Raw genomic sequence first — 13,605 nt, 5'->3', positions numbered from 1 at the left:
CCGCATTGTTTTTTAAATCCATATTGCACGGTGTTGAGTTCATTTTCATTTGTTGTTTTCTCAAATTTAATTTTTTCCCGCAACCTTTAAAAAGGCGCATTAAATAAAAAATCGACAGCTTTAATGAGAGCTGATTTTTTTTTTTTTTTATCTCCTTGCAGAGCAATGCAGCAAGATTTCAAGGAATTCAATCTATTTATAGAGTGTATGGCTTTGAGTCTACCAACATGATTTTACCATCTGAAACTATGTGACGTCACGCGCTTGCCCGCTTCCCCAAAACCCGGATGAGGGGCTGCTACCTCGTCACCATGGAAACAGCGCAGCCTCAGCAAATCCTTCTTGCATAAGTCTCTTCACGGGTCCACAGTGATGTACAGTATTTGGGATGCTTCGGATCAGTTCCTAAATTCCCAGTTGTATCTCTAAATGAAGTATTTTTCGATATAGATTCTTGACTCATAAAACGTTTTCCGATCGTCATCAAGGTGATTCGGAGACTGGCTGCCTTGTTCGGAGAATCGGAAAGCGGAGGATACTCCCACTCTTGTTCTCACTTGTGGGAAGAGGAGAAAAAACTACTCCGCAAATATTCTATAATACGTTGAAGCCATCACCTCGATTTCTCCTGATGTTGACAAACAAGTCTACTGATACTGAATACGATTCACATCCTTTGACCGGTAAGTTCAGCATTTAACTTTAATATCAGGATGCATTCACCCTATCCTTAATCCTTTGTATATGTACCTTTGTGATTATTCAGGATGAAATGGGTTATCGCATATAGACTGATTTATTTGATAATAATTATGAAGAAAGATTTTTGTAAATTGGAATTGCTGTATCCGAACCTTTTTGCATTTCGTCGATGAGCAAGGAATTGTTTTCGTGTGGTATGCTGTGCATGCTTTTACTCCGGCGTTGCGTCTAAAAATAGATATGCATCCTAGTTGGATGGTACTTTTCTGCGTGACCGATGTGATTTGTTTGAGCACCGCTTTGAATTGGAGCTTGCCCTCAGGTAATATTTTTAATAATATAGTTTGTGATATCAGTATCGAAAAAAATTCGGAAAGGGAATATTTGAAGGCTACATTGATGAGAAAAAAAATCGTGAAGGATTTAAATCCTTTCTCTTTTAAAGAAAAAAATCCCAGGAGAGCTCTAGCAGATCCCAGTTTAGCTCATTAAAAGTGTTGATTCCAGATGCGATTTTTTTTAAAATCTCTTTTAAAAGATTGAGCTTTCTTTTCAAAATGATTTCATATCGGTTGTTTCAATTCAGCTCAAAGCTGTCTTCTGAATGGCTTTTATTATTTTGAAAAATGGCGATTTTCTGCGGAAGGAAATATAAACGAGTTCATGGAAAGCTTATGATTTGTTGTTGTTATGGCGGTGGCGCATGCGGTAAGTTGTCAGGTTTGAATTGTACTTCTAATCAAAATGTCTCATCTTTATCAAACTTTAACTTAATGTAGCTTAGAGATATGTGAATTCTTCACCTTTTGAAAGGGGAATTTTTCTGAATGAAAGAAAGCAGAAATTTATTGAGATGAAATATATTGTATAAATACTGTATAAGATGACAAATTATTTTAAAATACTACTTAAAATTGACAAACTGTATTGGTGCTTTGAGGTGGTCACTGAAATGATACGCAACGCCATTTGACATAAGGGAATACAAAAATAAATTGATCAAATAATATATGATGAAAAATTTTAGTTGATTTTTTAATTGATCGAACATATGTTGATTTAAATAATCTTAATTAATAATAAGAATAAATATTTTCACTAAATTAAGAATAAATATTTTCACTTTTTAAGGAAATTTTATAAAATATATATTAAAAACCGCTGCAGTGTTATATAAGAAATCCGCCATGATTATTAACAAAATTCCAAATGAGATGGCGCTCGGTTTCTTGTGCTGGAAAATAAATGAATTCTAAATAAAATACTTTGCCGGCATTCATGTGACTTCGAGCGGAAATGAAGAGGATGTTTGTAAAAATGTGTTTTCTTTCTGAAAGGGAATGTTTTTAAAGGGGATGGTAGACTCTTTTAAGCATTTTGGCAAGTTATTGACTTAGAGTTATGAAATTTTTATCCTCAAATATTGTAATATGAATGCGTCAATATATTTGAAAGATTCTTTTAAACCAAATGATTTATTTTTTTAAATTTTTTAAAGATATAATTTTTAAAAAAAATTAAAATATTTTAAACGAAGTAATTTTTTCTTTTCTTTTTTTCTTTGTTGTTATATAAAAACATATAAAATAAAATTGAATTTGATCTTGTAATTCTATTCAAAGGTTAGTTTTTTAAAATTATTTTTATAAGAAAAATTTAGTTTCTATTAGAATGAGATAATGGAGTATGCAGAAAATATATTATAAAAAAAATTGATTAATTTTTTTTTAAACTTTAAAATGTTCCAAGTGAAGCAATTTTTTCTTTCTTTTTATTTATTATTATATAAAAACAAATGAAATTATATTGAATATTATTTTGTAATTCTATTCAAACATTGATTTTTTAAAAATTATTTTCATGAGAAAAATTCAGGTTAAGTTAGAATGAGATAACGGAGTCTGTACAAATATATTATTTTTAAAAAAATTAATTATTTTTTTTTTAATTTTTAAATATTTCAAACGAAGTAATTTCTAATTTTTCCATTTTTTAATTATTATATAAAAATACATTTGGAAAAAATGAGCATTATTTTTTAATTCTATTCAAATGCTAATTTTTTTTAAAAAAATATTTTTATGAGAAAAATTTAGACTTAATAAAAATGTGATAACAGAATTTCTTTACTGTTTAAAAATTAGAATTTTTATTTTTCTGAACTAAATTAACATTAACTAAAAGAACTCGAAATACAAAACATACGTTTAATTTTATTTTAATGTTTGAGCTGAATATTTATAATACATTTTATGTAATATACTCAAAAATAAAACGATCTGGAATATTTACCACATTTAAATTTTCTGGAACATTAAATACATTTAAATATGAAAAGAATATTTTTTTTGATAAAATGTCATTAAAAATTTATTTACACTTCTGCATCTGTCAAATATTCGTTTATTTAACAACTAGCCGCCTTTGGCGACCAGCCGGTTCGCCAATCTTAATGATCGTTAAAATTTTAATAATTAAATATTTTATGCAATTTCTACTTTAATAGCTTCTTCATCAAAATATTTTAAAACTTCAAATTTTGATTATCATATAATTCATTCATAATATTATAAAGGCCTTCAGTCATAACGTAATATGTATCTCTCTCATTTTCTGTTAGCACCCGTAGAATTTATGCTTTAAATTAAAGTGGAAAGAATTTATCTTCAATTAATATAATAATATTTTTTACTGAAACAAAGCATTTTTTTATAATCTGATTACTGAAAATAGAGTCACTCAGCGTTTAAACTTTATGGGCACTAAGGAATATCTTTTTTAATTTATGTAATATCTCAAGAGTTGGTCAACAAAATTTTCTTAGATTCATTATGAGCAGATCGATTAATTAACAATGTTTAAATTTAAATGCATCAAACACTAAGAAAATAAAACGAATCGTTTAAAATAAATGGTTGAAAACAGGTTTTAAAAAAAACTACTTAAAAAACGATGTACTTAAAACTATAAGCATATACAAAAAATATATAACTGACATAAATACAATTTACTTACAAAAGCATGCAACTAACCCAAAAATAATTTAAATCATCCATTGATAACGTTGTCATGGCAACAATCAGAACAGAATGCGCATGCGTGAATTTTCTTCGCCGGTTACGTAACCCAAATACGTGAGTTTTTCTACGCCAGTTGGGGTAACGCTATGCGGATTAGAAATTTTTAATTTCCTTTATTCTGTTTTATTTTAATTCAAAAGTACTTCAGAATGAATCTGAAAGATTGATTCATTAACAACGTTTAATTTTAAATGCTTCAAACATTAAGAAAATAAACAGAACCGATTGAAATAATCCGCCGAAAAATTTTAACCCTAGCCTCATTACTGTTGGGAGAAAAAAAAACTGAAGCCTTTCTCGTTTGGCGCTGAGGATAATGGAAGATTTTTTTGGCGGAAAAGTTGGCGGTGGGGAAAATGGAAGATTTTTTTGGCGGGAAAGTTAGTTTTTAATTAATAATTAAAATTCTAATTAAAAATTCGAAAAAAGAAACCCAAGGTGCACATTCCCAACCTCCAAGGTATACATGTACCAAATTTGGTAGCTGTATGTCAAATGGTCTGGCCTGTAGAGCTCCAACACACACACACACACACACACACACATTGAGCTTTATTATAAGTACTAGCCGCCTTTGGCGACCAGCCGGTTCGCCAATCTTAATGTTCGTTAAAATTTTAATAATAAAATATTTTATGCAATTTCTACTTTAATAGCTTCTTCATCAAAATATTTTAAAACTTCAAATTTTGATTATCATATAATTCATTCATAATATTATAAAGGCCTTCAGTCATAACGTAATATGTATCTCTCTCATTTTCTGTTAGCACCCGTAGAATTTATGCTTTAAATTAAAGTGGAAAGAATTTATCTTCAATTAATATAATAATATTTTTTACTTCAACAAAGCATTTTTTTATAATCTGATTACTGAAAATAGAGTCACTCAGCGTTTTAACTTTATGAGCACTAAAGAATATCTTTTTCAATTTATGTAATATCTCAAGAGTTGGTCAACAAAATTTTCTTAGATTCATTATGAGCAGATCGATTCATTAACAATGTTTAAATTTAAATGCATCAAACACTAAGAAAATAAAACGAATCGTTTAAAATAAACGGTTGAAAACAGGTTTTAAAAAAACTACTTAAAAAACGATGTACTTAAAACTATAAGCATATACAAAAAATATATAACTAACATAAATACAATTTACTTACAAAAGCATGCAACTAACCCAAAAATAATTTAAATCATCCATTAATAACGTTGTCATGGCAACAATCGGAACAGAATGCGCATGCGTGAATTTTCTTCGCCGGTTACGTAACGCAAATACGTGATTTTTTCTACGCCAGTTGGGGTAACACTATGCGGATTAGAAATTTTTAATTTCCTTTATTCTGTTTTATTTTAATTCAAAAGTACTTCAGAATGAATCTGAAAGATTGATTCATTAACAATGTTTCATTTTAAATGCATCAAACATTAAGAAAATAAACAGAACCGATTGAAATAATCCGCCGAAAAATTTTAACCCTAGCCTCATTACTGTTGGGAGAAAAAAGAAACGGAAGCCTTTCTCGTTTGGCGCTGGGGATAATGGAAGATTTTTTTGGCGGGAAAGTTAGTTTTTAATTAATAATTAAAATTATAATTAAAAATTCGAAAAAAGAAACCCCAGGTGCACATTCCCAACTTCCAAGGTATACATGTACCAAATTTGGTAGCTGTAGGTCAAACGGTCTGGCCTGTAGAGCGCCAACACACACACACACACACACACATTGAGCTTTATTATAAGTATAGATATAATTTTATAATGCTATTTTAGTCGCATAAGAAAGAATATTTTGGGGATGAAACTTTAAATGTGAAATTTCATATTTGATCATTTTTTGCAATTTCAAAATTCATTGCTCTCTTGCTTGTGGAAAGAAAAGATAATACGAATGGGGTTTTTTTTCCCCATTTTATGTTGTCAAAAGTTATAGATTATCCAGTTGTATAAATAAATTTCTTATTTATTTAATTCTTACTTTTTTAGATTAAATAAACTAAATAAAGGAAAAGTGAAAATGATTCAGCTGATTGAACAAAAATTACATTAGGTTTCTAGATAAAATGGCGAAGAAAACAATCAGATTCATTCAGAATATGATATCGGATTTTGTTTTTTCGGTTCAAAAATGTATATCAGTGAAAATTTTTTTTAAAAATCATGTTAAGATATTAGATTTTACAACCACAATTGATAACCTGATTTTTATGAAAGTAATAATAAAAGGCTTTTAATAATAATAATAAATAAGTTAAGTAATAATAAAATAGTAAAAGACTTTCTCCATTTACTTTTGTAATTATGTTTTTGGTAATTTTATTGCATTTTTATGGTAAATATGAAAAGTTTCTACAATCTTGGAGTTTTTAAAATTTTTCCTGCTTGTTTAGTATATTTATCCCACCTTTAAAGCATATTCTATGTTAATAAGTTCATTGCATGAAAGATACACAAGCTCTTTAATAATCAATTTTTTGTATCAGTAATCTGTACTTAATAATTTCAATTTTCAATTAATCATCCTCGGGGGGGGGCACCTCGAAATGAGGATGAGATGCTTCCGGCATGGTGGTTGGATCTCGCCACCCTGGAGGGTACACTAATAGGTGGGGGATCTGGCTCCTCCCATCGATGACGGGACGTACTTCCTTCGGGGAGGGTTGTACCGTGGCCGGTGACGGCCCTTAGGACTCAACCACAGTTCCCGCCAATTGCTGTTGCGGCGGTCCGGTCATTCAGTTTTATGGTTTAAATCCGTATGCCTTAGGGCGGTTCGGAGAATTAGATGGTTGACTAACCATCGTATTAGTTACAATATAAGCAGTATTAATGATCATTTCTTTCCAAATATTAAGCTTTAAATTAAGAAATGTAATATTAACCCCATAAGTGTCTTCACAATTTCTTATTAAAAATCATATCACGCTGAAATATCATCATAAATATAAAAAATATATGATAAAAAATTGCTTAGATTTAATAACTTCAATTCAAAATTTATCATCTTATCAGTTACAATAAAAGCAGAATTTATGGGCAAGAATTGCCAAGTATTAAGCTTTAAATTAGATGAAGAAATATTAATTCTATAAATGCCTTCACAATTTCTTATTAAAACTGTATTGCACTTGAAAATACACCATAAATGCGAAAATATGTGATAAAAAATGAATTTTAAACAGACTTTAATTAAAATGGAAGCAATGCAGTGAAAATCAATTTTTCTGATCTCTAGTTTACAAAATTAAAGATATTATCTAACCAAAAAGTTTTTACTTCCATACATTATATTGACCTTTAATATACCGCCATTAGCCAAATGGTTGGTACTTAATATACCAATGAAGTCTTGATACAATTGGTGTTAAATAACTAGAAAAAGATGTTTATATCATGTGCTAAATTATTAATACAGCACATATGCTTGGCATTGCAGCATTTCAAACCAATTGACAAGATCGCCTTAAATACCTTCACATTATAATCTAAAATAGGTATAAATTATGTTCATAAATCAATGCTACGCGTTGCTTTTACGGTTTCAGATTTAAGGACGCCAGTATTTCAAAAGCTTAAAAAAATGGCGGATTTTGAAAATTAGGGAAACAAATTAGCCTTTGGAAAACAGCCAATGCATTACTTTAACTGTTTAATTTGACGAATTATGCTCTTTAAGCAGCAGCAATATCAAAAGTTTATTGCTATGTAGCATGAATATAGAAGATTTTGAAATTATCGATAGAGCATATGATATCCTCTTGTGAGAATGCAATTTATGTCTTCAACAAAAGTAAAATGAAAATCTATTTTTGTTTTTGAAAGTAAGTAATAAAATATGACTCATGTTTGAATTTTTGAGGAAATAATTCATATTGGTGGTGATATATGACTTATATACCAGAGTTAAATTAATTTTATTTTCACATTTAATACTTTAAACTTGATGAAAGAAAATGCTTTTTACTGATTAGATTGGTAGCAGATTTTATTCAATTTAAATTGATTTATCATCTCCAGCTCCAATTTTTTTCAAGCTGTTTTATTTAATGAACTGGCTTTATGCAGAATATTTCAAATTAAATTCCTTCCCTTTCAGAATAAGTTAAATTAAAAACCATTAATTGTATATCGGCAGTTTTAGTGCGCAATCTACTACAAATGTTGGTGAGAAAAAATATAAAATAAATATAAACACTTGCGTTAAATAGAAACTAAAATCTAAGCGGTATAATTCACATAAAACTGAAATTACAAAACACACAAGCATATCGCTAAACAATGAAAATTACCAGCATGTTCTACGCTCAATGCCATTGACTCTGAAGTAATCGCGATGAAACATCTCTATTTTATCAGCGCGCAATAAGTGCATATTATACAAATTCAGATAACATCGTTTGATAAACAAACACTAGATTAAATTCATGATTAAATTGGAACATATATTGAAAATTCATAGCTTTCATTAATGAATGTTTTTACTGGAAATTTTTAAAGCTAAATCAAAATTATTAGATAGAGAAATCAAAAGTAAAATTATATCACATATGCCATGTAAAATGTGAGCTGATCAAATCATAATTGCATATCGTTTCAAAGGAGTAATTTAAATCGCTGTATAAGGCTTAAAAACGTTGCCAAATTTGGTTTGTTGAAGTATGGACATTTTCAACTGATATAAAAAGAAACTGAATTCCGGGAACTTAGTAGAAAAACTTATGATTTCTACATAATGTCATATATCTAGCCATAAGGTACCCAATATACTTCATAAAAGGCGAGTTCTTGTTAACTTACAAATAAGAAATGAAATAACTTCTTATAGTCTTACTAGATGTTCCGAAGAAAGTATGCGAATGAAGAGGATGTAAAAAGAAATTTATAAACATCACTCCCATTGATCGATTTCCATCATGATTTTAGTGTTAAAAAATGTTATTTAAACAATTGAAATGGAATAATAATTGTCTATAATATTTTTAAAAAATGCCATAAACCTTCGAGGTTAGAGGTAAAAAATATGATAAAATCAGTAGGAGTGGTCTTCTCAAAACTTTCTCGCATATTCTCTAATAAAGTTGTTATCTACTCGACCTTGGACAAGAATGCCTTGAGTGCTTAGATTTTTATTTTTAGAACTGTGTGCTTCGTGGTATAATAAAGAAAACCGATATTTACATATTAATTGCATGGTATTGGCGCACTAAAGTTACAAATTATCAATGTTTGGCATGAATCTAACGTCTATACTGAATTTAGAATAAGATCCTTGGCGATTTTTGTCGATTAATCGCTAGCATATGCAAGGGTCATATTGATAGAAATCTACAGTTTTGGTAAAAAGTTAATACACAAGTGCCAGAACATCAAATATACTCTTTAAACTCTTTTTTTTTTTTCGAATTTGATGTAGAGCTACAAATGTAGCCACAAGATTACGCACGAAATTTAATTTATTTAAGCCATTGCATTTTTCAGTTAACGCATTTAAATGCATGCGAAAGTACTGACTGACAAACGATCGATTCCTTACCAGATTTGGTTTCAAATTTGATATTCATCTGTATTTTAAATGTTAAACCCATATGTCAAATTTTATCCAAATGGCTTTTTAAATTCAGGTATTGTGTTTACTTGTACTCGGACAAAAGGACAGATAGGCTTCCTTTCAATGGATTTCGTTCAAAATTTGATAGAACTATACAAATTTGGTACAAAGTCCATATACCAAATTTCACTCGACTAGCTCAAAGTGCTTTTGAGTTCACAGACAGACAAATAATTCCAAAAGTATGTTTTATGGACTCAAGGAGGTTTCAAATATGGAGATTTGTCAAATTCTCCAGTTCAAATTCTTTGTCAATTACAATGTTTTCCCCTTATACACTTCGTATTCAAGAAAGAAAAAAATTTAAGGTTTTGATTGTATTTAAGATAATTTCAAGGAATTTTTTTTTCTAGTTTACACAATAGTGATACTTTCAAAAGTTCTCTCTCTGAAAGTATCAAATAAATTCAATTTAGACGCCCTTTAAAAAAAAGAAAGTTTGTAGTACTATCTGTAATAATTTAAAAGTCAATTTATTTCAAAATGGTAGGTTAATTTAATCTTGTCATGTATATCATAAGGCTTAATATTGATTTCTTTTCATTTAATCTGTTTTAACAAATCTTGTTAACTGTTTTAAACCATTTTAAAACAAAATCTTTATAATCACCTCCATAAAAACTTTTGAAATAACTATACATTTATTTGTTCTTGGGTTTTATCGTCCTTTTTGCTGTTTAATCTGCACTGCCATGGTAATATTATTAGAAGTACCAACATTTTTTGTAATTTTTAAATACACCGGAATTCAAACGCATAAATTGTTTAACAGCTTCAGAAGCCTTGCAGAACGTCACTACAGAATACAGACGAAGCCTCGCGAGCAGCTGTTCCATTGCACACTGTATAATAGAGCAGGTGCACAAATATGCATACGACTGAGTTAATTATGTTGGCTGACACAGCACAGTAGAATGATTTTGCTTTTGAATACAAACTAAACCAATCAATCATCACATATCATTTTTTTTCTCTGAGTCAAAAACAACTTTCGTACTAAAGCATATCTACGGTTAAAACTAGCATTTTTATTGAAGTGAATCATAGCATTTTTGTTTATTGGACAATTTTTGTGTTTTAGACGAATTTAGTTACTCAGTCGGCTTCCAGTTATCTCAATTTTTTGACTAAAAGTTAAAGTCACTAATCATTTCCTAAGATTTTCAAATAGTAGATAGTAGTTTCAAATAGACTGATCACACATTACCAATATATACAGTTGAAAAATCGTAACAGTTTTATTGCATCGCCATTTAAAAAAAATGTTTACCATTTATTTCGAGTTTTATACTTGATGCTCGTATCTATGATTTTATTGATGAATTCAAACATAACTAATTAGTCTCTAATTCAAATATTGTCTCTTGCAAGCCTTTCAAGTTGTTTTCTTTTTATTAATAGAATCATAATTGTTACATTGTTGTTTTTAACAAGACCACAAGAATAATTCCTCGTCCCGGGTTCGAGTCCCGGTTCGGGCATGGTTGTTCTTCTTCTGTGTTTTATCTGTGAGGTGTGTGAATGTATCCCCCTGTAAAAAGGAAGTTGTGCAAGCGAATGTGACGCATGTAGAAGCTAAGTCGTTCTCTTGGTCCTAGTTGACGCTACTGAAAAAACAAGAGACGCTCACTCGGCTTAAATCGCTTGCAGATAACTGTCAGCGGGCTTGTGAAGTGCCGTAAGTCACACAACACAATAATTCCTTTATTGTTATTCTAAGAATAAAATATTTACTTATCCTCACCCATCACAAGAGGGGACGATAATATTATAAACACATATTTCATTTTTTATTAATAATCCATTCAACTACTTTTACAGATTTTTTTCCGATCCATAACTTTTCCGTATATTGATACTGAAATGCATGATTCTACTGTTCGATGCAATTAAAAATGACAAGAGCACTTCTAAGAGATTTTAAAACACCGTTTAAATCGTGACACGAAAGCATCCCTCTCCAATCAATTTGAATCGAATTCGAAGCGAACGAAACGATCTTTGGAAAAACATGGAATGAAACGCTTTATTAAATCTCCTTTCCCATTTACATAAGCTTCGAAGGACTCTCGAATGATAAAGAATCTAATTAACACTTACAACATTTTCGCTTAAGTCATTCATGTTTGATTCAATTTCTAAGTGGTTAATTTTGGCTCCATAAAACGAACGAAAAACGGAGGGATGGATAGAGATGAAGTGTGTCTGATTGGAGAGAGAGTGATCGCTGAGGAGGGAAATCGTTATTTCCACCGTCGGGCGGACATTCTCCTCGACCTTTTCTGCACAGGTCAAAGTTAGTCTTGCGCGAATAAACAAAAAAAAACAAAACAAAAAAAGCGTTTTTTTTTTTTTTTTTTTTTTTTTTTTTTTTTAAAGATGTTATTCTTGCCGGATTAACCATTTAAAAATCAGATGGTTAATCATGACCTTTCATTTGGAATAAATGTTAATATGCTCTTTTTTAATGAATGTTAAAACTGACTTTAACTTTTTAAACTTTTTAAAGGAATGATTTTAATAAATGTTAATTTTGACCCATTTTTCCAAAAATTGTTTTTTAATTAATGTTAATACTGGCCTTTTGTTCAAAGAAATGTTTTTAAATGAATGTTTGTTTGTTCAACCTTTTGTTCAACGAAATGTTTTATAACGAATGTTATTATTGACCTTTCTTAATGAATGTTATTATTGACTTTTCTGAGTGAATGTTATTATTGATCTTTCTTAATGAATATTATTATTGACCTTTCTTAATGAATGCTAATACTAATCTTTTTTTTCAAAAGAATGTTTTATAATGAATCTTAGGATTGACCTTTTTTAATGGACACTAATACGGATGACTTTTCAATAAATAATTTTAATGAAAGTTGGTTTTTAAAATGAAAATTAATGTTGTTTTTTTATTTTTTTAACAGTAATTATTTTAAAATTAATATCAAGATTGATCGTTAATAATTTATGTTGGTAGCTAGATGGAATTTGGTCTTTTTTAGTTGCTAATTACTTATTACAGTAACGACTTTTTAAAAAGGAATGTTAGCATTGAACATTTCTAATTGATATTGAGACCTTTTATAATAAACAATATTATTGATCTTTGTTGATGAATGTTACAATTAGCCTTTTATTAATGGATGTTAATAATATTTCTTAAATTAAGAATAAATTTTTATTGCCCTATGCTAATTATCTTATATTTAATTTACTAATAAGTAAAAAGGTTTAAATCGAAGTATTTCCTGAATATTTATTATATACATTTTTAAATAATGCTTTGATTTTAGTAACACAAAGCCTTAAGATTAATGTATCGGATTTAATTAAATAATATTTGACTGATAATAGTTAATTAATAATTATTTAGTATCGGTGAGGAAACTAGTGTTATTAGTTTTCTTCACCGATAAAATATCGATTGATAAAAAAAAATCAGTGCATATCATGCTGATATCATGGCTATTAGGATTATCGCAACTTTATGGCTTCATCATTCAATGCTTGTTTCTTATCAAAAGAGAAATGATAGATTGGAAAAATAATTTTATTTCTTTTGCTTCTATAAATATATACATTACATTTACAAACGCTTTATACTTATATTGTGTGCTCTATTTTCTTGAGACCCAAAAATATAATTTTTGACCTTTTCGAAGAGCATTAATCTCAATTTTCCTAAAAATTGAGATTAATAATCTTCATGAGATTATACAACACTATATATAATTAACTTTTAATTAGTTTTTTATTTTTGTTTCTTAGTGTGTTTATTGGAAAGAAACATTGGGTCTAAGCCTCACAAAATAGTTCCTAATTTTAAAAATATGAATGGTAAAATTACCGCTATAAAAAGTTGCATTTATTTTTACTTTAAAAATATCTAATCTTGTTTTACAGTGGTTTGAGAAAATATAATTAAAATTAAAAGTAAAAAAAATCAATTAGAAATAAAATTTTTGATGAAATTATTGTCATGAAGAAATTTATAAATAGGCCTCAACAGTATAATTGCTTTGGACAGTTAAATAAAAATACATGTTACATTTTATGCACATTATTTTTGCTTTCTTAGAGCGCACTTTTTTGCATCTAACAGAATTTTTTACATCCGTCATTTGAGACAGGAATCAGTCGCCTTTTGTTCTTAGGAATAGAGTTTACACTTAATCTAGCTTTTTTTATTTCCAAGAACTTGATGGTGTAGTCA

At 28.9% G+C, this 13,605-nt stretch overlaps 1 protein-coding gene across 1 annotated transcript in view; it reads left to right on the top strand.

Moving 5' to 3' along the window:
* Positions 1-360: 360 nt before the first annotated feature.
* The window catches only part of LOC129958326 (SH3 and multiple ankyrin repeat domains protein 2-like), a 236,849-nt gene continuing 223,604 nt past the window's right edge, over positions 361-13,605 (top strand). The window contains exon 1 of the mRNA XM_056070735.1: positions 361-683. The gene's annotated coding sequence lies outside the window, so the exon portion shown is untranslated. The remainder of the gene's footprint in view (positions 684-13,605) is intronic.

This window comes from Argiope bruennichi, chromosome X1 (assembly GCF_947563725.1).
Source record: "Argiope bruennichi chromosome X1, qqArgBrue1.1, whole genome shotgun sequence".
NCBI lineage: Eukaryota > Metazoa > Arthropoda > Arachnida > Araneae > Araneidae > Argiope > Argiope bruennichi.
The sequence above is the reverse complement of the archived record's forward strand: the minus strand, read 5'-3'. Positions and strand labels throughout refer to the sequence as shown.